Source organism: Coturnix japonica, chromosome W, assembly GCF_054131305.1.
Source record: "Coturnix japonica strain WE chromosome W, WE-NBRP24, whole genome shotgun sequence".
NCBI lineage: Eukaryota > Metazoa > Chordata > Aves > Galliformes > Phasianidae > Coturnix > Coturnix japonica.
The window spans coordinates 16,327,700-16,350,431 of NC_140701.1; positions in this window are offsets into that span (position 1 = coordinate 16,327,700).

Consider the following 22,732-nt stretch of genomic DNA (forward strand, 5'->3'; position numbering starts at 1 on the left):
CATCAGCAAACTTGCTGAGGGTGGTCACTATCCCCTCATCAAGGTCACTGATGAAGATGTTGAACAAGACCGGACCCAGTACAGACCCCTGGGGGACGCCGCTAGTTACAGGCCTCCAGCCAGACACCGCACCGTCAACGACAACCCTCTGCACTCTGCCAGTCAGCCAATTCTCGACCCACTTCACCGTCCACTCATCTATCCCATACTTTCTCAGCTTTGTTATAAGGATGTCATGGGGGACAGTATCAAAAGCCTTACTGAAATCAAGATAGACTACATCTACCGCCCTCCCCCTGTCCACCCAGCTAGTGACATCTTCATAAAAGGCCACCAGGTTGGTCGAGCACGACCTCCCCTTGGTGAACCCATGCGGGGTACTCCTGATAACCTCCTTATCACCCAGTTGTCTGGAGATGGCATCCAGCACAAGCTGTTCCATCACCTTCCCTGGGACAGAGGTGAGGCTGACTGGCCTATAGTTACCCGGGTCTTCCTTCTTGCCCTTTTTGAAGACTGGAGTGGCATTGGCCGTCCTCCAGTCTTCAGGCACCTCCCCAGTTCTCCAAGACCTCTGAAAGATTACAGAGAGTGGCTCAGCAACGACCTCCGCCAGCTCTCTCAGCACCCGCGGATGCACCCCATCAGGTCCCATGGATTGATGGACCTTAATGTTTCCTAGGCACTCACGGACCACCTCTTCCCTGACTAAAGGGAAATCTCCCATTCCCCGGACTGTCTCATCAACCTCCAGGGTCCGGGATTCCTGAGGGAGAGCCCTTTCACTAAAGACAGAAGCGAAGAAGGCGTTCAGTATCTCCATCTTCTCAGAATCCCCTGTTACCAGAGCGCCCCCCTCACTTAGTATGGGGCCCACATTCTCCCTAGCCTTCCTTTTGCTGTTAACGTATTTTAAAAAGCCTTTTTTATTATCCTTTATCTCCTTAGCTAGATTCAACTCCAGGTAGGCTTTGGCCTTCCTGGTTGCATCTCTGCAGTCCCTGACTACATTCTTGTATTGTTCCCAAGTGGTCAGACCCTTTTTCCACATATCATGTACTTTCTTCTTTCCGCGGAGCTTGCACATGAGCTCCTTACTCATCCACGCAGGTCTCCTTGCACCTTTTCCCGATTTCTTAGTCACAGGGACGCACCGATCCTGAGCTTGGAGGAAGAGCCGTTTAAACGCTAACCAGCTCTCACAGGCCCCCTTGCCTTCTAGCACCCTGGCCCACGGGATTGCCCCAAGTAGGTCTCGAAGGAGATCAAAGTTGGCTCTCCTAAAGTCCAGGGTAGCAATCCTACTTTTTGCTTTGCTTAATGTCAGCATTGGGTTGAGCTTCAGAAGGAAAGCACCGTGCACATGGCATGGCAACATTGTTTTGAGCTTCATAGGGAGGTCACCCTGTAAATGTCATGGAAGCATTGGGTTGAGCTGCAGCTGGATGGAGGGCACCCTGCACATGGCATGGCAGCATTGGGTCGAGCTGCAGCTGGAGTGCACACTGCAAATGCCATGGCAGAATTGGGTTGAGCTGCAGCAGGATGGATGGCACTCTGCAAATGGCATGGCAGCATTGCATTGAGCTGCAGAGGGAGGGCACCCTGCAAATGGCTTGGCACCATTGGGTTGATCTGCAGCTGGAGGACACACTGCATATGGCCTTGAAGCATTGGGTTGAGCTGCAGAGAGAGGGCATGCTGCCCATAGCAGGGCAGTATTGGGTTGAGCTGCAGCTGGACGAAGGGCACCTTGCTCATGGCATGGCAGCATGGGTTGAGCTGCTGAGGGAGGGCACCCTGCCCATGGCATGGCAGAATTGGGTTGAGCTGCAGATGGATGGATGTCACCCAACTCATGGCATGGCAGCACTGGGTTGAGATGCAGAGGTACGGCAAACAGCACATGGCATGGCAGAATTGGGTTGAGCTGCAGCTGGATGGAGGGCACCCAGCACATGGCATGGCAGCTTTGATTTGAGCTGCAGCTGGATGAAGGGGATACTGAAAATGGCATGTAAACATTGTGTTGAGCTGCAGCTGGATGGAGGGCATCCTGCACATGGCATGGCTGCATTGGGTTGAGCGACACAGGGAGAGCACCCTGCACGTATAATGGCAAAATTGAGTTGTGCCGCTTCTGGAGGACACTCTGCACATGTCATGACAACATTGGGTTGAGCTGCATCTGGAGGGCACACTGAATATGGCATGGCAGCACTAGGTTGAGCTGCATCTGGATATAGGGCACACTGCACATGGCATGGCAGCATTGGGTTGAGCTGCAGCTGGAAAGAACACTGAATATTGCATGGCAGCACTAGGTTGAGCTGCATCTGGATATAGGGCATACTGCACATGGCATGGCAGCATTGGGTTGAGCTGCAGATGGAGGGCACTCTGCACATGGCATGGCAACATTGGGTTGTGCTTCTTCTGGAGGACACTCTGCACATGGCATGGTAGCACTGGGTTGTGCTGCAGTTGGATGGACGGCACCCTGTACATGACATGGCAGCAATGGGTTCAGCTGCTTGTGGAGGACACTCTGCACATGACATGGCAGCTTTGGGTTGAGCTGCAGAGGGAGGGAACCCTGCCTATTGCATGGCAGCATTGGGTTGAACTGCAGAGGGAGGGAACCCTGTACATGGCGTGGTATCACTGGGTTGTGATGCAGCTTGATGGAGGGCACCCTGCACATGACATTTCAGCATTGGTTTCAGCTGCTTCTGAAGGGCACCAAGCACATGGCATGGCAGTTTGATTTGAGCTGCAGCTAGATGGAGGGCAACCTGAACATGGCATGAAAGCATTGAATTGAGCTGCAGAGGGAGGGCACCCTGCACTTGGCATGGCAGCATTGGGTTGAGCTGCACAGGGATAGCACCTTGCACGTGGTATGGCAGCATTGGGTTGTTCTGCTTCTGGAGGGCACACTGAATATGGCATGGCAGCACTAGGTTGAGCTGTATGTGGATATAGGGCACTCTGCACATGGCATGGCAGCATTGGTTGGAGGTGCAAAGAGAGGGCACCCTTCACATGGCATAGCAGCATTCAGTTGAGTATCAGCTGGATGTTGGGCATGCTGCATATGGCAAGGCTGCAAGGGGTTGAGGTGCAGCTGGATATAGAGCACTCTGCACATGGCATGACAGCATTCGCCTGAGCTGCAGCTGGATAGAGTGCACTCTGCACATGGCATGGCAGCACTGGGTTGAGCTACAGCTGGGTCGAGGTCATCCCGCACATGGCATGGCAGCATTGAGTTGACGTGCTGAGCTGCAAAGGGAGGGCACCCTGCACATGGCATGGCAGCTTTGATTTGATCTGCAGCTGGATAGAGGGCACTCTGCACATGGCTTGGCAGCAATGGCTTGAGCTTCAGCTGGATGGATGTCACCCTGCACATGGCATGGCAACATTGAATTTTGCTGCTTCTGGTGGACACTCTGCACATGGCATGGTAGCACTGGGTTGTGCTGCAGCTGGATGGAGGGCACCCTGTACATGACATGGAAGCATAGGGCTCTGCTGCTTGTGGAGGACACTCTGCACATGACATGGCAGCATTGGGTTGAGCTGCAGAGGGAGGGAACCCTGCCTATGGCATGGTAGCACTGGGTTGTACTGCAGCTGGATGGAGGGCACCCTGCACATGATATATCAGCATTGGTTTCAGCTGCTTCTGGAGGGCACTCTGCACATGGCATGGTAGCACTGGGTTGAGCTGCATCTAGAGGGCACACTGAATATGGCATGGCAGCACTAGGTTGTGCTGCAGCTGGATGGAGGGCGCCCTGCACATGACATATCAGCATTGGTTTCAGCTGCTTCTGGAAGGCACTCTGCACATGGCATGGCAGCATTGGGTTGAGCTGCATCTGGAGGGCACACTGAATATGGCATGGCAGCACTAGGTTGTGCTGCAGCTGGATGGAGGGCGCCCTGCACATGACATATCAGCATTGGTTTCAGCTGCTTCTGGAGGGCACTCTGCACATGGCATGGCAGCATTGGGTTGAGCTGCATCTGGATAGAGGGTACCCAGCACATGTCATGGCAGCTTTGAGCTGAGTTAATTTGGATGGAGGGTACCTGCTCATTGCATGGCAGCACTAGGTTGAACTGCAGAGGTAGGACACCAAGGACATGGCATGGCAGATTTGATTTGAACTACAGCTGGATGGAGTGCACCCTGCACTTGGATAGGCAGCATTGGGTTGAGCTGCAGCTGAAAGGAGGGCATCCTGAACATGGCATGGAAGCATTGGGTGGAGCTGCAAAGGGAGTGCACCCTGTACATTGCCTGGCCGAATTGGTTTGAACTGCAGCTGGATTTAGGTGACCCTGCATATGGCATGGCAGCATTTGTTTGAGCTTCAGAAGGTGGTCTCACTGTACATGGCATGGCAGCATTGTGTTTAGCTGCAGAGGGGAGGGTACCATTAACATTGCATGGAAGCATTGGGCTGGGCTGTATCTGGAGTGCACCCTACATATAGCATGGCAACATTGGGTTTAGGTGCAGAGGGGAGGGTACCATTAACATTGCATGGAAGCATTGGGCTGGGCTGTATCTGGAGTGCACCCTACATATAGCATGGCAACATTGGGTTTAGGTGCAGAGGGGAGGGCAGCCTGCACATGACATGGCAGCATAGTGTTGAGCTGTAGCTGTGTCATGGTTTAATAATTTTGTAATTTTGCTATCAGTATTCCACATCATAACATCATATAAACCATGAATTATTTTACTGAATCTGCAACTCACAGAAGACTACATCTCCCAGAGAACAACACGAGCATAGAGATAGGTCACGGGACCTGGACTCTATATTAACTCTGTCGCAGGCTAGACTGACGTCTTTCGAGTTCTGGCGTTCAGGGGAGTATATGGGAGCCTTCACCGTCTCGCCTAGATTCACAGTAGGCCTCTTGGTTACGGGACTCATTCTCTCTCCTATTTTGCTTGATTCGTTAGCTCAATTTTCAATTATATTGTGTTATATTGTGTTATCCTGTATTTCGATATAGTATTTAGTAAATAAGTGTGCCTCCTTAGATTGTTGCCGCTGTTTTCTTTTCCCAATTAACTTTTTCCTTTTGGCCTAGGGCCCCTGCGGGGCCTACGGCCCCCTGTCACGGATGCAGGTGGATTTTTAGTTTAAACCGTGACAGATTTTGGTGGAGAATGCGAGCAAACTGAGTTGCTGTTTTTCTGTGTTTTCTTCTGTTGCTCTTTTAGCTTTTAACAGAGCTACAAGTTTTTTTTCTGTTAAGGAGCTATCTTAGGTTTGCAATTCTGCACCTGCGAGCTTGACCTTGAAAGTCCAGGCGGACTGCCAATACCCAAGTTTATTTTATAAACGCTGCTGAGCTTTGCTTTTTTACTTTTTTCTCTCTATTGAAGGAAAAGAAAAAAAAGAAAAAAAAGAAAAAAAATGTTTCCTCTAGTAAATTTGTTCTACCAGGGACTGCATGTCATTAGTTCCTCTTTTGTGATGGTCCAAACATTGGAGCATGTTTAAGCTAGCCACTTTTTCCTATGGAGCTATAGGAATGTATAATGGATTGAAAACATGGTTAGCAACACTTACTTCGTATCTGCATGCATCTCCAGAGGGAGCAACTAATGCAACTAATAGTACAGGAATGGTAGTTTTTGAGCGTGCTCCTCCTTTTTGCATTGCATCTTTTAAGCAGTCTTCGAATGACCAGTTGGCCCAGTGGACCACACTGTCAATCGTATCAATCTCCCTGAACTTACTGTTGGTTATTGTAGTAATCTCACTCAGTATTTGGATTTATAACCTCGAGAGGAAATCTTCCCTAGAACCAGAGAATACTGAGTGGCAGGGAGTGTGGAGAGACTTTGGAGAGACTTTTAGAAGACAGACATCTTTAGTGTCATGGAGCTTTACTCCTGAACACTTAAAGAATCCTGAGAGTTTGACTGCGTATTTGAGACAGGAATGTTGTGGCTCAGGCAGATCTAAGGAGGCACAAATGACTTGGGGCCTAGCTAATGCTTATCGGGTCTTATTCAATACCCTGCCCATGTCATGGCAGCATTGGGTTGAGCTGCAGAGGTAGGGCATGCAGCCCATAGCATGGCAGCATAGGATTGAGCTGTAGCTTGGTGGAGGGCACCCTGCATATGGCATGGCAACATTTGGTTGAGCTGCAGCTTGATGGAGCGCACCCTGAACATGACATGGCAGCATTCTGTTGAGCTGCATATGGAGGGCACATGCCAATGGCATGGCAGCATTTTGCTGAGCTGCAGCTGCATGTAGAGCGCCCTGCCCATGTCATGGCAGCATTGGGTTGAGCTGCAATTGGATACAAGGCACCCTGTACATGGCATGGCAACATTGGGTTGAGCTGCAAACAAAGTGCACCCTGCACAACTCATGGCAGCATCGTTTTGAGTTGCTTCTGTAGGATACTCTGCACATGGCAGGGCAGCACTGGGTTGAGCTGCAGCTGCATGGAGGGCACCCTGCACACGACATGGCAGCATTGGGTTGAGGTGCAGCGGGGAGGTCACACTGCACATGGCATGGCAACATTGGGTTGGGCTGCAGAGGTAGGGCAACCTGCACACGGTATGGCAGCATTGGGTCGAGCAGCAGAGGGAGGGCACACTTCACATTGCTAGGCAGCATTGAGATGAATTGCGGAGGGAGGGCACCCTACCCATGGCATGACAGCACTGAGTTGAGCTGCCAAGTGAGTTCACCATGCACAAGTCTATAAAGCAATGGGCTGAGCTGCATCTGAATGGAGGGCACCCTGCACATGCCATGGCAAAATTCAGTTGTGCTGCAGCTGGATGAAGGGCACCCTGCACATGGCATTGCAGCAGTTGACTGAGCTGCACCTGGAGTGCACCCTACACATGGCATGTGTTATGGTTTTGCAATTTGGTTGGTGTTGGTATTCCACATCAGAACACCATGCCTCATAATGGAAGTAAAGGGGACACGTTTTTTTTTCTGTGGGCTGCCTTAATGGGCATGTGGGGTGGGGCACCAGAAGGGAAGTGAGGAAGGGGACGGGGTTGCGGACCGGCTCCCTGCGAGGAGACAACGTGGTCAGAGCTTCCTGCCTTCCACAGCTCCATCGGTGAGATTGGGGACTTGGTATTCTCTTTGTTGAAACTCTCTTGTTGTTTGTTTAGCATTATTAGGTTATTAAACTGCCATTCGTTCTCAGATCACCTTTTTTCTCCCTTATTTTTTGTTAGACCTAATCGCAATCTCCCTTCCCTTCCCCTCTCCCGAAACGCACGTGGCCGGGCCGGGCTGCACCGCGCTGTGCCGATAGAGGAAAGGGGGGGGGGCTTTTGTTCCTGCTGCCCCGGGTTTGTGCCCACTGTCCCGGAGTGAGCTCTAGAGAGAACTCCGTGACATTTTTGGTGGAGAATGCGGGCAAAGCTTTGGGCAATGTTTTGGGCAGTAATTAGGTGGTTTTTTTCAGCAGCCCTGTATTTAGGACTGATAGTCCCTAGGTTCCTGTGGTCCTGGCTTAAGGACATCCTGATGATGATGATGGGGGTAGATTTATTAATCCGACGGCTGGCAGGGATAGAGATATCTGCCTGGCTCCCTTCCAGACTAACGAACATCACAGGCACTGTGCTTGAACTGGCTCACGAATGCTCTGAATTCCTTAAGTATGACTGGGGTGTCAAATGGGATACTGTGTTGTTAGTCTCTCTAATTGTAGTAGTTTATAACGTGCGGAAAGACTTGCAAAGAATAATGCAGAGAGACTCAGGAAAGGGGCCAGAAGCATCGGGACCCCCAGTATCAGGTAATCTCACCCCTGAACACCAGAGGGACCTTGGGAAATTAATAGAACCCCTGAGTGAGTGTGGGAGATCAGGGGGATCTCAGAACGAATGGCTTATGAAAAAGATAGAGAGTATCGAGAATGAGATCCAAATCCTAAGGGGAAGGCAACAAGTTAATCCCAGCTGACCACAGGAAGCACCAGCATCAGTGTCAGTCGCCCCAGTGGAAGGCCAGAGATGGGAACGTGTGTCCTCACGTCTGGAACGGATGGAGGAAGTAGAGGAAGATCCAGGCGAGGGACCCTCCCCAAAACCACCAAGGAAGGCAACTCAGAAGACTAACAGACGCGGAGAAGATAGTGATGATGAGGGAAAAGTCACTGCTTCCTCTACTCGTAAACCTCTGAAAATTACTGAAATCCAAAGTGCGAGAAAGGAGTTTGCCCAACTCCCAGGTGAACGCCTTGTCACTTGGCTGCTCCGGTGTTGGGACAATGGGGCCTCCTGCATGTCCCTAAGCTGCGATGAGGCTCGTCAATTAGGAAACATTGCTCAAGACTCATCTATTGATAGAGGGATCAGCAGATGTCTCGATGGAGTCGCCAATCTCTGGGAGAGGATTCTATCAGCTGTAAAGGCAACCTGTCTTCTCAAAAGTGATTTGGAGCCTGTACTGGAAAAATGGAGTACAGCTGAGGAAGGTATCCAGTACCTGAGAGAAATGGCTGTGGCAGAAATGCTGTTCGATCCCATGTTTGTCCCTGGGGACCCAGAGGATTACCATGACCCAGAAAAGGTGAGCGGTACTCCGGAAATATGCAAGAAACTCATACGGTCAGCACCAGGGAAGTATTCCAGTATACTATTAACGAACTCTAACAGGTATGATGAGCTGGATAGGAGACCTGAAATTTTTGAGCTCATCCTTTCACTGCAAAATATCGAATACTCACTACTGCCACACCGTACCACCATCGCAGCCATCTGTAAAATGGTGGATAGAATGGACCAAATGGAGAGAAGACAGGACAACATGCAGAAGAGCTGGTCTGCGGCAAGGAACCACAGTGAACCTGTGGCAGTCTCAGCTGTCAGACGCAAACGCACACCTGTCCGAGTGAAGGACCGCAGTGAGCCTATGTCACGTGGTGCCATGTGGAACTACCTGCGTGACCATGGAGAGGATATGAAGAAGTGGCATGACGAACCCAATTTTGTACTGCGAGCACGGGTAAGAAAATTACAAAAGAGGTCAGCCACTACTGAGGTTGCCTCTACCGCTTCAGACAACCAATAGAGGGGCCCTGCCCTCAGCCAGGGGGGGGAGAGGGATAATAGAGTGTATTGGACTGTGTGGATTCGGTGGCCTGGCACATCAGAACCACAAAAATATAAAGCACTGGTGGATACCGGTGCACAGTGCACTCTGATACCCTCAGGTTTCAAAGGGACAGAACGGATACATATACATGGGGTGACTGGGGGTTCGCAGGAACTGTCTGTATTGGAGGCCGAGATAAGCCTCACTGGTAGAGACTGGCAGAAGCATCGCATAGTGACTGGCCAGGGGGCTCGTTGCATACTTGGAATAGATTACCTAAGAAGGGGACATTTCAAGGACCCCAAAGGGTACAGATGGGCTTTTGGAATAGCTGCTATAGAAACAGACAACATTAAGCAGCTGTCTGATTTGCCTGGCCTATCAGGGGACCCGTCTGCTGTGGGGTTACTGCGGGTGGAAGAACAACGGGTGCCAATTGCCACGAGAACAGTACACAGACGACAGTACCGTACTAATAGGGATTCCTTGCTCCCTATCCATAAGCTCATTCAACAACTAGAAAGTCAGGGAGTAATTAGTAAGACCCATTCACCCTTCAATAGCCCCATATGGCCAGTGCACAAAGCCAGTGGAGAATGGAGGCTGACAGTGGACTATCGTGGCCTTAATGAGGTCACACCCCCATTGAGTGCTGCAGTGCCAGACATGTTGGAACTCCAGTATGAACTGGAATCGAAAGAGGCAAAATGGTATGCCACCATTGATATTGCCAATGCATTTTTCTCTGTCCCTTTGGCCACAGAGTGTAGGCCACAGTTTGCCTTTACTTGGAGGGGTGTTCAGTACACTTGGAACCGTTTGGCCCAGGGGTGGAAACACAGCCCGACCATCTGCCATGGGCTGATCCAAGCCACGTTGGAACAGGGCGGTGCTCCAGAGCACCTGCAGTATATAGATGATATCGTTGTGTGGGGTGATACAGCGACGGAGGTTTTTAAAAAAGGAGAACGGATAATCCAAATCCTCCTGTCTGCTGGTTTCGCTATTAAGCGAGACAAAGTGAAGGGCCCTGCCCAAGAAATCCAGTTTCTAGGGGTGAAATGGCAAGATGGGCGTCGCTACATCCCAACTGATGTGATCAACAAAATTACTGCAATGTCTGCGCCCACTGACAAAAAAGAGACACAGTCCTTCCTGGGTGTGGTAGGCTCCTGGAGGATGCACATCCCAAATTATAGCCTCATTGTGAGACCCCTCTATCAGGTGACCCGAAAGAAGAATAGCTTCGCGTGGGGCCCTGAACAGCAGCAGGCCTTTGAGCAAATCAAGCAAGAGATAGCCCGTGCTGTGGCCCTGGGGCCAGTACGGATCGGACAGGATGTGAAGAACATCCTTTACACTGCTGCTGGGGAGAAAGGTCCCACTTGGAGCTTGTGGCAGAGAACCTCAGATGAGACCCGAGGCCGACCCCGAGGATTCTGGAGTAGAGCATACAGGGGGTCGGAAGAGGGCTACACTCCAACTGAGAAGGAGATCCTAGCCGCATATGAAGGGGTCCGGGCTGCCTCTGAGGTAATTGGCACCGAAACACAGCTTCTCCTGGCACCTCGACTTCCAGTGCTGAATTGGATGTTTAAAGGGCAGGTTCCCTCCACTCACCATGCCACAGATGCCACATGGAGTAAGTGGGTTGCAGTAATCACACAGCGGGCCCGGATGGGGAACCTCAGCCGTCCAGGGATCCTAGAAGTCATCATGGACTGGCCCGAAGGTAAAAAGTTTGAAGCACCACCGGCAGAAGAGGTGTCACGCGCCAAAGAGGCTCCCCCGTACAATGAACTTCCGGACAACGAAAAGAAGTTCGCCCTGTTCACTGATGGATCTTGCCGCATTGTTGGGAAACATCGCAGATGGAAGGCTGCAGTGTGGAGCCCCACACGACAAGTTGCAGAGGCCACGGAAGGAAGAGGAGAATCGAGTCAATTTGCGGAGGTAAAGGCTGTCCAGCTGGCCCTAGACATTGCTGAGCGGGAGAAATGGCCAGTGCTTTACCTCTATACTGACTCATGGATGGTGGCCAATGCCTTGTGGGGGTGGTTGCAGCAATGGGAGCAAAACAACTGGCAGCGGAAAGGTAAACCTATTTGGGCCGCTGAACTATGGAAGAACATTGCTGCCCGAATAAAGAAAATGGTCCTAAAGGTGCGTCACGTAGATGCCCACGTGCCCAAGAGTCGAGCAACAGAGGAGCAACAAAATAACCACCAGGTAGATCGAGCTGCCAGAATTGAGGTGGCTCAGATAGACCTGGACTGGCAGAATAAGGGAGAGTTATTCCTAGCTCGGTGGGCCCATGAGACCTCAGGCCATCAAGGCAGAGATGGAACACATAAGTGGGCTAGAGACCGAGGGGTGGACATAAATATGGACGCTATTGCACAGATCATCCATGATTGTGACACCTGTGCCATGATCAAACAGGCCAAGAGGATGAGACCTCTCTGGGGTGAAGGGCGATGGGAAAAGTATAAATATGGGGAGGCATGGCAGATTGATTATATCACCCTGCCAAAGACTCGTAATGGTAAGCATTATGTACTCACCATGGTGGAGGTAACCACCGGGTGGCTTGAGACATATGCGGTGCCCCATGCCACTGCCAGAAACACCATATTAGGCCTAGAGACACAAATCCTGTGGCGACATGGCACCCCAGAGAGGATCGAATCAGACAATGGGACTCATTTCAAAAATTCACTGGTGAGCACTTGGGCCAAAGAACATGGCATCGAGTGGATCTATCACATCCCCTATCACGCACCAGCCGCTGGTAAGATCGAGCGCCACAACGGTTTGCTGAAAACCACGCTGAAAGCGATGGGTGGTGGAACATTTAAGAACTGGGAGAAACATCTAGCAGAAGCCACCTGGCTGGTAAACACCCGAGGATCAGCCAACCGAGACGGCTCTACACAGTCCAACTCCCTGCGTACCATGGAGGGACACAAGGTTCCTGTGGTGCATGTAAAGAATATGCTGGGAAAAGCGGTTTGGGTCCTTCCAGCCTCTGGAAAGGGGAGGCCCCTCCGTGGAACTGTCTTTGCACAGGGACCTGGGTGCACCTGGTGGGTGATGCAGAAGGATGGGGGTGTTCAGTGTGTGCCACAGGGAAATTTGATGCTGGGGGAGTGCAGCCTGTGATTCCATGTGTGTGTATATATATATATATATATATATATATATATATATATCTGTATGTACATATGTAATGCATGTTAACTACTTTTCTGTTTATATGTTGATAAAAATTAGGCATGATGCGATGATGTGTAATAAGGGGTGGAATGTTATGGTTTTGCAATTTGGTTGGTGTTGGTATTCCACATCAGAACACCATGCCTCATAATGGAAGTAAAGGGGACAAGTTTTTTTTCTGTGGGCTGCCTTAATGGGCATGTGGGGTGGGGCACCAGAAGGGAAGTGAGGAAGGGGACGGGGTTGCGGACCGGCTCCCTGCGAGGAGACAACGTGGTCAGAGCTTCCTGCCTTCCACAGCTCCATCGGTGAGATTGGGGACTTGGTATTCTCTTTGTTGAAACTCTCTTGTTGTTTGTTTAGCATTATTAGGTTATTAAACTGCCATTCGCTCTCAGATCACCTTTTTTCTCCCTTATTTTTTGTTAGACCTAATCGCAATCTCCCTTCCCTTCCCCTCTCCCGAAACGCACGTGGCCGGGCCGGGCTGCGCCACGCTGTGCCGATAGAGGAAAGGGGGGGGGCTTTTGTTCCTGCTGCCCTGGGTTTGTGCCCACTGTCCCGGAGTGAGCTCTAGAGAGAACTCCGTGACAGCATGGCAACATTGGGTTGAGGTGCCAAGGGGAGAACACCCTGCACATGGCATGGCTACACTGGGTTGAGCTGCAACAGGAGTGCACACTGCAAATGTCATGACAGCAACTGGTTGAACTGCAGCTAGATGGAGGGCACCCTACACATTGCATGAGAGCATTGGGTTGATCTGCAAAGAACTGTCACCCTGCACAAGTAATGCCAGCATTGTGTTCTGATGCAGGGCAGGGTGCACTGCACATGGAATGGCAGCATTGGGATGATCTGCAGCGGAATGGAGGGCACCCTGCACATGGATTGGCAGCATTGGGTTGATCTGCAAAGTGAGTTCACCCTGAACAAGTCATGGCAGCATTGGGTTGAGATGCATATGGAGGGCACCCTGCCAATGAAATGACAGCACTGGTCTGAGCTGCAGCTGAGTGAAGTGCACACTCCACATGGCATGGCAGCATTGGGATGATTTGCAACTGGCGGGCACACTGCACATGGCATGGCAGCATTGGTTTGAGATGAAGCTGGATGGAGGACACCTTGCCCACGGCATAGCAGCAATGGGTTGAGCTGCAAAGAATGGGTACCCTGCCCGTGGCATGGCAGCATTCGATTGAGCTGCATCTGTAGCGAACCTAAAATATGGCATGGCAGAATTGTGTTGTGTTGCAGAAGGGAGTGTACCTTGTACAGGGCATGGAAACATTGAATGATCAGCAACAGGATGGAGAGCGCCCTGCCCAATGCATGGCTCATTCAATTGAGCTGCAGAGGGAGGGCACCCTGCCCTTGTCATGGCTCATTTGGTTGAGCTGCAGCTTTAAAAGACACTGCACATTGCTTGGCAGCATTGTTTTGATCTTCAAAAAGCGGTCACCCTGTACACAGCATGGCACCATTGGGTTGAGCTGCATATGAAGGTCACCCTGCACATGGCATGCAGGCATTCTTTTGAGCTGCAGAGGTAGGGCACCCTGCACATGGCATGGCAGAATTGGGTTGAACTGCAGCTGAAGGACACCCTACACATGGCATTGCAACACTGGGTTGAGCTGCAGAGGGAGGGCACTCTGCACATGGCATGGCAGCATTGTGTTGAGCTTCAGAGAGAGGGTATGCTGACCATAGCATGGCAGCATTGGATTGATCTGTAGCTGGATGGAGGGCACACTGCATATGGCATTGCAACATTTGGTTGAGCTGCAGCTTGTTGGAGGACACACTGCACATTGCCCGGCAGCATTGAGATGAATTGCAGAGGGAGGGCATCCTACCCATGGCATGACAGAAATGAGTTGATCTGCAAAGTCAGTTCACCATGCACAAATCTAATAAGCATTGGTTTTAGCTGCATCTCAATGGAGGACACCCTGCACATGCCATGGCAACATTCAGTTGTGCTGCAGCTGAATGTACTGCACCCTGCACATGGCATTGCAGCGTTGGGCTGAGCTGTACCTGGAGTGCTCCCTACACAGGGCATGGCAACATTGGGATGTGGTGCAGAGGGGAGGGCACCCTGCACATTGCATGGCAGCATTGGGTTGAGATGCAAAGAACTGTCGCCCTGCAAAAGTAATGCCAGCATTGGGTTGAGCTGCATCTGTAGCGAACACTAAATATGGCATGGCAGAATTGTGTTGTGGTGCAGAGGGGAGGGTACCCTGGATAGGGCATTTTAGCACTGAATGATCTGTAGATGGATGGAGAGCACCCTGCCCACGGCATGGCTCATTGGGTTCAGCTGCAGCTGGAGGAGACACTGCACATGGCATGGCAGCATTGTTTTGTTCTTCAAAGGGAGGTCACCGTGCACAAGGCACAGCAGCATTGGGTTGAGCTGCATATGAAAGTCACCCTGCACATTGCATGGCAGCGCTAGTATGGCGTCCCCCACATCAAGGTGCACTCATCCCTTCCCAGCCACCACAGCAGATTTCCTTTTGACTTATACTTCTTTCCATGTGTGCTCTACACATGCATGGCCAGAGCACGATATAGAGTCCAGATGGAAAACTTGCTTACAGAATGCCTAATTAAGGTATATAGAAAAAAAGTGTTTCCTTAACATTAATCCACTCTATCGTAAGTCCTGTACCAAATTGAACATTCGTCAAATATTTTCTGAGACTCTACCTATTTATCTACAAGAAATTATTGGCTGCACTCCCCCAACATCAAATTCCCTTGTGGTACACATTGGACATTCCCATTTTTGTCCATCACCCACCACGTGCACCCAGGTCCCTGGGCAAAGACAGTACCCCGGAGAGGTTTGCCCTTGTGTACTACAGGAACCTTATCTCCCTCCACAGTACGTAGGGAGCTGGATTGGTTAGGACAATTGCGATTACTAGATCCTCGAGTGTTGACCAACCAGGTGGCTTCTGCTAAATGGTTCTCCCAATTTTTATATGTTCCGCCACCCATTGCTTTCAACATAGTTTTCAACAACCCATTATATCATTCAATTTTACCAGAAGGTGGTGCAAGATAGGGAATATGGTAAATCCACTCAATGCCATGATTTTTGGCCCAATTGGTTACAAGAGAACCCCGGTGGCGCAGTGGTTAAAGATGCCGCCTTGCAACACTGGGGCCCGGAGTTCGAATCCCCCCTGTGGCGCAAGTGGTAGAAGTGCCGCTCTGCTACACAGAGGCTCGAATTCCGGGGGCTGGACTCGATGATCTCTAAGGTCCCTTCCAACCCGCACGAAACTATGAAACTATGAAAGAGAATTTTTAAAATGGGTCTCATTATCTGATTCAATTCTTTCCGGAGTGCCATGCCTCCACAGGATTTGCTTTTCCAACCCTAATATGGTGTTTCGGGTGGTAGTATGGGGTACTGCGTATGTTTCGAGCCACCCAGTGGTTGCCTCCACCATGGTGAGTACATAACGCTTACCATTGCGAGATCGTGGCAAGGTGATATAATCAACCTGCCATGCCTCTCCATATTTATACTTTTGCCATCGCCCTTCCCCCCAAAAAGGTTTCATCCTCTTGGCTTGTTTAATTATGGCGCATGTTTCACTGTCATGAATAACCTGAGCCATAGCGTCCATAGTTAAGTCCACCCCTCGGTCTCTGGCCACTTATATGTTGCATCCCATCCTTGATGACCTGAAGTCTCATGGGACCACCGAGCTAGGAATAATTCACCCTTGTTCTGCCAGTCCAAGTCTATTTGAGCCACCTCAATTTTGGCAGCTCGATCAACCTGATGGTTATTTTTATGTTCTTCAGTAGCCTTACTTTTAGGCACATGAGCATCTACATGGCGCACCTTTACAACAATGTTCCTTATTCGGGCAGCAATATCTTGCCACAGTTCAGCAGCCCAAACAGGTTTACCCCTTCGATGCCAGTTATCATCTTCCCACTGCTGCAACCACACCCATAAGGCATTTGCCACCATCCATGAATCAGTATAAAGATGAAGCATTGGCCACCCTTCCCTTCAGCCACATCTGAAGCCAGCTGAACAGTCTTTACCTCTGCGAATTGACTTGATTCTCCTTTACCTTCAGTGGCCTCTGCAACTTGTCGTGTGGGGCTCCATACAGCAGCTTTCCATCTGCGATGCTTCCCTACAATACGACATGATCCGTCTGTGAATAGGGCAAATTTCTTTTTGTTTTCTGGTAGCTCATTGTATGGTGGTGCCTCTTTAGCACGTGATATCTCTTCTGTAGGTGGTGTTTCAATTTTTTTACTCTCAGGCCAGTCCATGATCACTTCTAGAATTCCAGGACGGCTGAGTTTTCCCATTCGAGCTCGTTGAGTAATTAATGAAATCCACTTACTCCAAGTGGCATCAATAGCATGATGGGTGGAGGGAACCTGTCCTTTAAACATCCAGTTTATTACTGGCAAGCGAGGTGCTAGAAGAAGCTGAACCTCTGTCCCAACAACTTCAGAAGCAGCCCGAACCCCCTCATACACGGCTAAGATCTCCTTCTCAGTCGGAGTTTAGCGCTCCTCAGACCCTTTTTATGCTCGACTCCAGAAGCCTAGGGGTTGGCCTCGGGTTTCTCCTGAGGCTCTTTGCCACAATCTCCAGTTGGGACCTTTCTCTCCAGCAGCAGTGTAGAGGATGTTCTTCACATCCTGTCCCGTCCGGACTGGCCCCAAGGCCACGGCACGGTCTATTTCTTGTTTTATCTGCTCAAAAGCCTGCTTCTGCTCAGGACCCCATGAGAAATTATTCTTCTTCCGTGTTACCTGATAGAGGGAGCTCACTATGTGGCTGTAGTTTGGGACATGCATTCTCCAAAAGCCCACTACTCCCAGAAAAGATTGGGTCTCTGTCTTGTCGGTGGATGGAGACATAGCAGTGATTTTGTCAATCACATCTGCTGGGATGTGACGACGTCCATCTTGCCATTTTATACCTAAGAACTGGATTTCCTGGGCAGGCCCCTTCACCTTGCTGCGCTTAATGGCAAAACCAGCTTGCAAGAGAATTTGGATTATCTGTTTCCCTTTCTTGAAAACCTCTGCTGCTGTATGGCCCCACACTACAATATCATCAATATACTGCAAGTGCTCAGAAGCATTACCCTGTTCCAAGACAGCTTGGATCAATCCATGGCAAATTGTTGGGCTGTGCTTCCACCCTTGAGGTAAACGGTTCCAGGTGTACTGAATACCTCTCCAGGTAAAAGCAAACTGTGGCCTACATTTTGCAGCCAATGGGATGGAAAAGAAGGCATTAGCAATGCCAATGGTGGCATACCACCTACCTTCTTTTGACTCCAATTCATACTGGAGTTCTAGCATGTCTGGTACAGCAGCACTTAATGGAGGTGTGACTTCATTCAGGCCACGGTACTCTACCATCAGCCTACATTCCCCTCTGGTTTTACGCACTGGCCATATGGGGCTGTTAAAAGGCGAGTGAGTTTTGCTAATCACTCCCTGATTCTCTAATTGGCGAATTAGCTTGTGAATGGGGAGCAATGAGTCCCTATTGGTGCTGTACTGCCGTCTGTGAACCACTTTGGTGGCAATTGGTACCTCTTGGTCTTTTACCTGGAGCAATCCCACAGCAGAAGGATCATCTGACAGACCAGGTAAAGTTGACAGCTGCTTAACACCGTTTGTGTTAACAGCAGCTATCCCAAAGGCCCATCAATACCCCTTGGGATCCTTAAAATATCCCATCCTAAGGTAATCGATACCCAATATACATGGAGCCTCTGGACCAGTCACAATAGGGTGTCTCTGCCAGTTTTTACCAGTGAGGCTTTTTTCGGCCTCCAACATAGTCAATTCTTGGGAACCCCCAGTCACTCCATGTATATATATTGGTTGTGTCCCTTGGTGACTTGAGGGCATTTGGGTGCATTGTGCACCAGTGTCCACCAAGGCTTTATATTTCTGTGGTCGAGATGTGCCAGGCCACTTAATCCACACAGTCCAGTATACACTATTGTCCCTTTCCCCTCCCTGACTGGGGGCAGGGCCCCTCTACTGTTTGCTTCGGTGGCTTGCAGCAACTGGAACTTTCCCCTTCTTGGAAGAGTTCACCTTGGTGGTTGTTTCACACTGTAATTCTTTTACTCGTGCCTGAAGTGCAGAAGTGGATGAATTACCCCACTTCTTCATGTCCTCCCCATGACTACAGGGGAAAAACAACAAGGCAAGACTTGTATTCTTATCGTTGTCATTTGCTTGAATACGAGGTGTCTTATCGTTGTCATTTGCTTGAATACGAGGACGTCTTTTTTTTATGGTTGAGATTTTCGATGATACAGATCGAGAGGAACTCATGTTGATTAGCTTTCTCAATAGGCGATCGTGGAAATCCTGGTTTCCATCATCTTGTACCACCGTGGATTCATCTACATCAGGCACATTAGCGAATTTGTCAATAATATCACTTTGTGTTCCCTCCATTTTGTTTAATCTTTCCACTATTTTGACAATTGCTGAAGTTTACGGATTAACTTCTGTAGCGCTTATAAATAGTTCAGGTTCCTGAAGTCTGCTAATTAGTTCGTTCACACGGGGTTTCCTTTCCCCTTTGCCATTTACCAATGCAAGTGCACTGGCATGCTTTTCTGGAGCTGCCTTTGTAAAGTCACGCCACATTTGTCGTGGAACGCGGACTGCTTCAGGATCATGTAATTGGTTTGGATCATTACGATTGAATTGGGGGCTGCATAGCATTTCCACCAGAGCAGTTTCTCTCAAAAATTGGATACCTTTCTCTATATCAGTACATTTCTTTTTCTCAGGCTCCTAGTCCCGTTTAAAAGGGAATCTATCTTTTACTGCTATCAGCATCAGCTTCCATAGGGTGTAGGACTGATTTTGGCATGTGCCAATACTTCTGTCCACACGTGAGTCCTTGGAAATGCTACCCAGTTGGCGAGCTTCACTGCCATCAAGCCACACACTGTTGGCACCATTGTCCCAGCAGCGAAGTAACCAAGTGACCATATGTTCTTTTGGATGACGTGTGAAATCCTTTCTTAGATCTCGAATTTCACTCAGTTTAAAAGATCGATCAATAATGGTCTTAATACTTTGCTCACCTTTTGCTCTATCAAGAGTCCCAGGTGTTGATGGTGGCAGCTGTGTTGATGAGGCTGCCCCATCTATAAGTTTGGACTCGAGAAATTCTCGTAAAGAAAATCTAGCTTTTGGCTCCTCTTCTTCTGACTCTGACTCTTCTATTATTTCCTCCAGGTAACCCATCTTCTTTTTCCTCTCTCCTAACTTTCTCTCTCCTAACTTCCTCTGCTCCTCTAAATTCTTCTGCTCCTCTAACATCTTCTTAAACTCTTCTAACATCCTCTGCTCCTCCAACTTCCTCTGGTCTTCTGACTCCCCCTGCTCTCCTGAGTCCCCCTGCTCTCCTGAGTCCTGCTCTCCTAACTCCCTCCGCTCTTCTAACTCCTTCTGCATTTTCTCTAACTGAGTTGAAACTCGTTTTGTCTTTCGCCCTCTTACAGGGGCATCCAACATTGTATCTGGTGTCCCCGATGGTTGGTCCAATTGGACTACATGTGCCCCCGGTGGCTGGTCAGATTGGACTTCATGTGCCCCCGGTGGCTGGTCAAATTGGACTACATGCGCCCCCAGTGGCTGGTCAAATTGGACTACATGTGCCCCTGGTAGTTGGTTAAATACATTCAGCTCACCCCGGAGGGCACATAGCTGGTTTCGGAGAGTGTTCCGCTTGAACTGGACGGCACCGAGCTCAGTCTGGAGGCTGTCGTAGTTGGACTGGAGAGTGTTGTACCCGAACCGGAGGACGTTATGGTCGGCCTGGAGGGCATTGTGCTCAGTCTGGAGAGTGTTGTGCTTGGACTGGAGGGTGTCGCAGTTGGTTTGGAAGGCATTGTGCTTTGGCTGGAGGGTGCCGCGCTCAGACTGGAGGGTGTCATACTTGGACTGGAGAGTGTGGTGCTTGGTCCGGAGGGCATTGTGCTCAGTCTGGAGAGTGTTGTGCTTGGTCCGGAGGGCATTCTGCTCAGTCTGAATAGTGTTATGCTCGGACCGGAGGGCGTTATGCACGAACTGAAGAGTGTTGTGCTCGGGCTGGAGTGTGCCGCGCTCAGACTGGAGGGTGTCATACTTGGACTGGAGAGTGTTATACCCGGACCGGAGGGCATTGTGCTCAGTCTGGAGAGTGTTGTGATCGGTCCGGAGGGCATTGTGCTCAGTCTGGAGTGTGTTGTGCTCAGTCCGGAGGGCATTGTGCTCAGTCTTGAGAGTGTTGTGCTCGGACCGGAGGGCGTTATGCTCGGACTGAAGAGTGTTGTGCTCAGACTGGAGGGTGTCACACTTGGGTTGGAAGGCATCGTGCTTGGGCTGGAGAGTGCCGCGCTCAGACTGGAGGGCATCGTACTTAGACTGGAGAGTGTTGTACCCGGACCGGAGGGCGTTGTGCTCTGACCGGAGGATGTTACACTCAGACCGAAGGGCACTGTGCTCTGACCGAAGGGCGTTGTGCTCGGACTGGAGAGCGTTGTACCCGGACTGGAGGACGTTATGCTCGGACCGGAGGGTGTCGAGTTTGGATTGCATACTCTCATTCTCGGCCCTGAGACTCTCTCTCTCAACCTCAAAATCTTCACTCTCAGGAATGGTATTGAATAAGGCCCGATAAGCATTAGCTAGGCCCCAAGTCATTTGTGCCTCCTTAGATCTGCCTGAGCCACAACATTCCTGTCTCAAATATGTGGTCAAACTCTCAGGATTCTTTAAGTGTTCAGGAGTAAAGCTCCATGACACTAAAGATGTCTGCCCTCTAAAAGTCTCTCCAAAGTCTCTCCACACTCCCTGCCACTCAGTATTCTCTGGTTCTAGGGAAGACTTCCTCCTGAGGTTATAAATCCAGATACTGAGTGAGATTACTACAATAACCAACAGTAAATTCAGGGAGATTAATATGATTGACCGTGTGGTCCACTGGGACAAGTGGTCATTCGAAGACTGCTTAAAGGATGCAAAGAAAAAAGGAGGAGCAGGCTCAAAAACCACCATTCCTGAACTATTAGTTGTGTTAGTTGCTCCCTCTGGAGCTGCATGCAGATACCAAGTAAGCGTTGCTAACCATGCTTTCAATCTATAATACATTCCTATAACTTCATAGGAAAAAAGGGCTAGCTTAAACATGGTCCAATATGTTTGGAGCATCATAAAAGAGGAACTAATGACATGTAATCCCTGGTAGAACAAATTTACTAGAGGAAACATTTATTTTTTTTTTTCCTCAGTAGAGACGGAAAAAAAGTAAAAAATCAAAGCTCAGCAGTGTTTACAAAATAAACTGGGGTATTGGCAGTCCGCCTGGACTTTCAAGGTCAAGCTCGCAGGTGCAGAATTGCAAACCTAAGATAGCTCCTTAACAGAAAAAAGACTTGTAGCTCTGTTAAAAGCTAAAAGAGCAACAGAAGAAAACACAGAAACAACAGCAACTCGAGTTGCCCGCATTCTCCACCAAAATCTGTCACGGTTTGAACGAAAAATCCACCTGCATCCGTGACAGGGGCCGTGAGCCCCTCAGGAGCCTTAGGCCGATAAGAAAAAGTTAATTGGGAAAAGAAAACAGAGGCAACGATCTAAGGAGGCACACTTATTTACTAACTACTATATCGAAATACAGGATAACACAATATAATACAATATAATTGAAAATTGAGCTAACGAATCAAGCAAAATAGGAGGGAGAATGAGTCCCATAACCGAGAGGCCTACTGTGAAATCTAGGCGAGACGGTGAAGGCTCCCACACACTCCCCTGAACGCCAGAACTCGAAAGACGTCAGTCTAGCCTGCGACAGAGTTAATATAGAGTCCAGGCCCCGTAACCTATCTCTATGCTCGTGTTGTTCTCTGGGAGATGTAGTCTTCTGTGAGTTGCAGATTCAGTAAAATTATTCATGCTTTATATGATGTTATGATGTGGAATACTGATAGCAAAATTACAAAATTATTAAACCATGACATATGGGCAGCATGCCCTCCCTCTGAAGCTCAACACAATGCTGCCATGCCGAGTTCAGGTTGCCCTACCTCTGCAGCTCAACGCAATGTTGCCATGCCATGTGCAGAGTGCCCTCCCTCTGGAGGTCAAACCAGTGTTACAATGCCATGTGTAGGGTGTCCTCCATCTGCATCTCAGCCCAATTCTGCCATGCCATGTGCAAGGTGCTTTCCATCTGTAGCTCAACAGAATGCCGCCATGCCATGTGCAGAGTGAGCTTCATACACAGCTCAACCCAATGCTGCCATGCCGTGTGTAGGGTGACCTCCCTTTGAAGATCAAAACAGTGCTGCCATGCC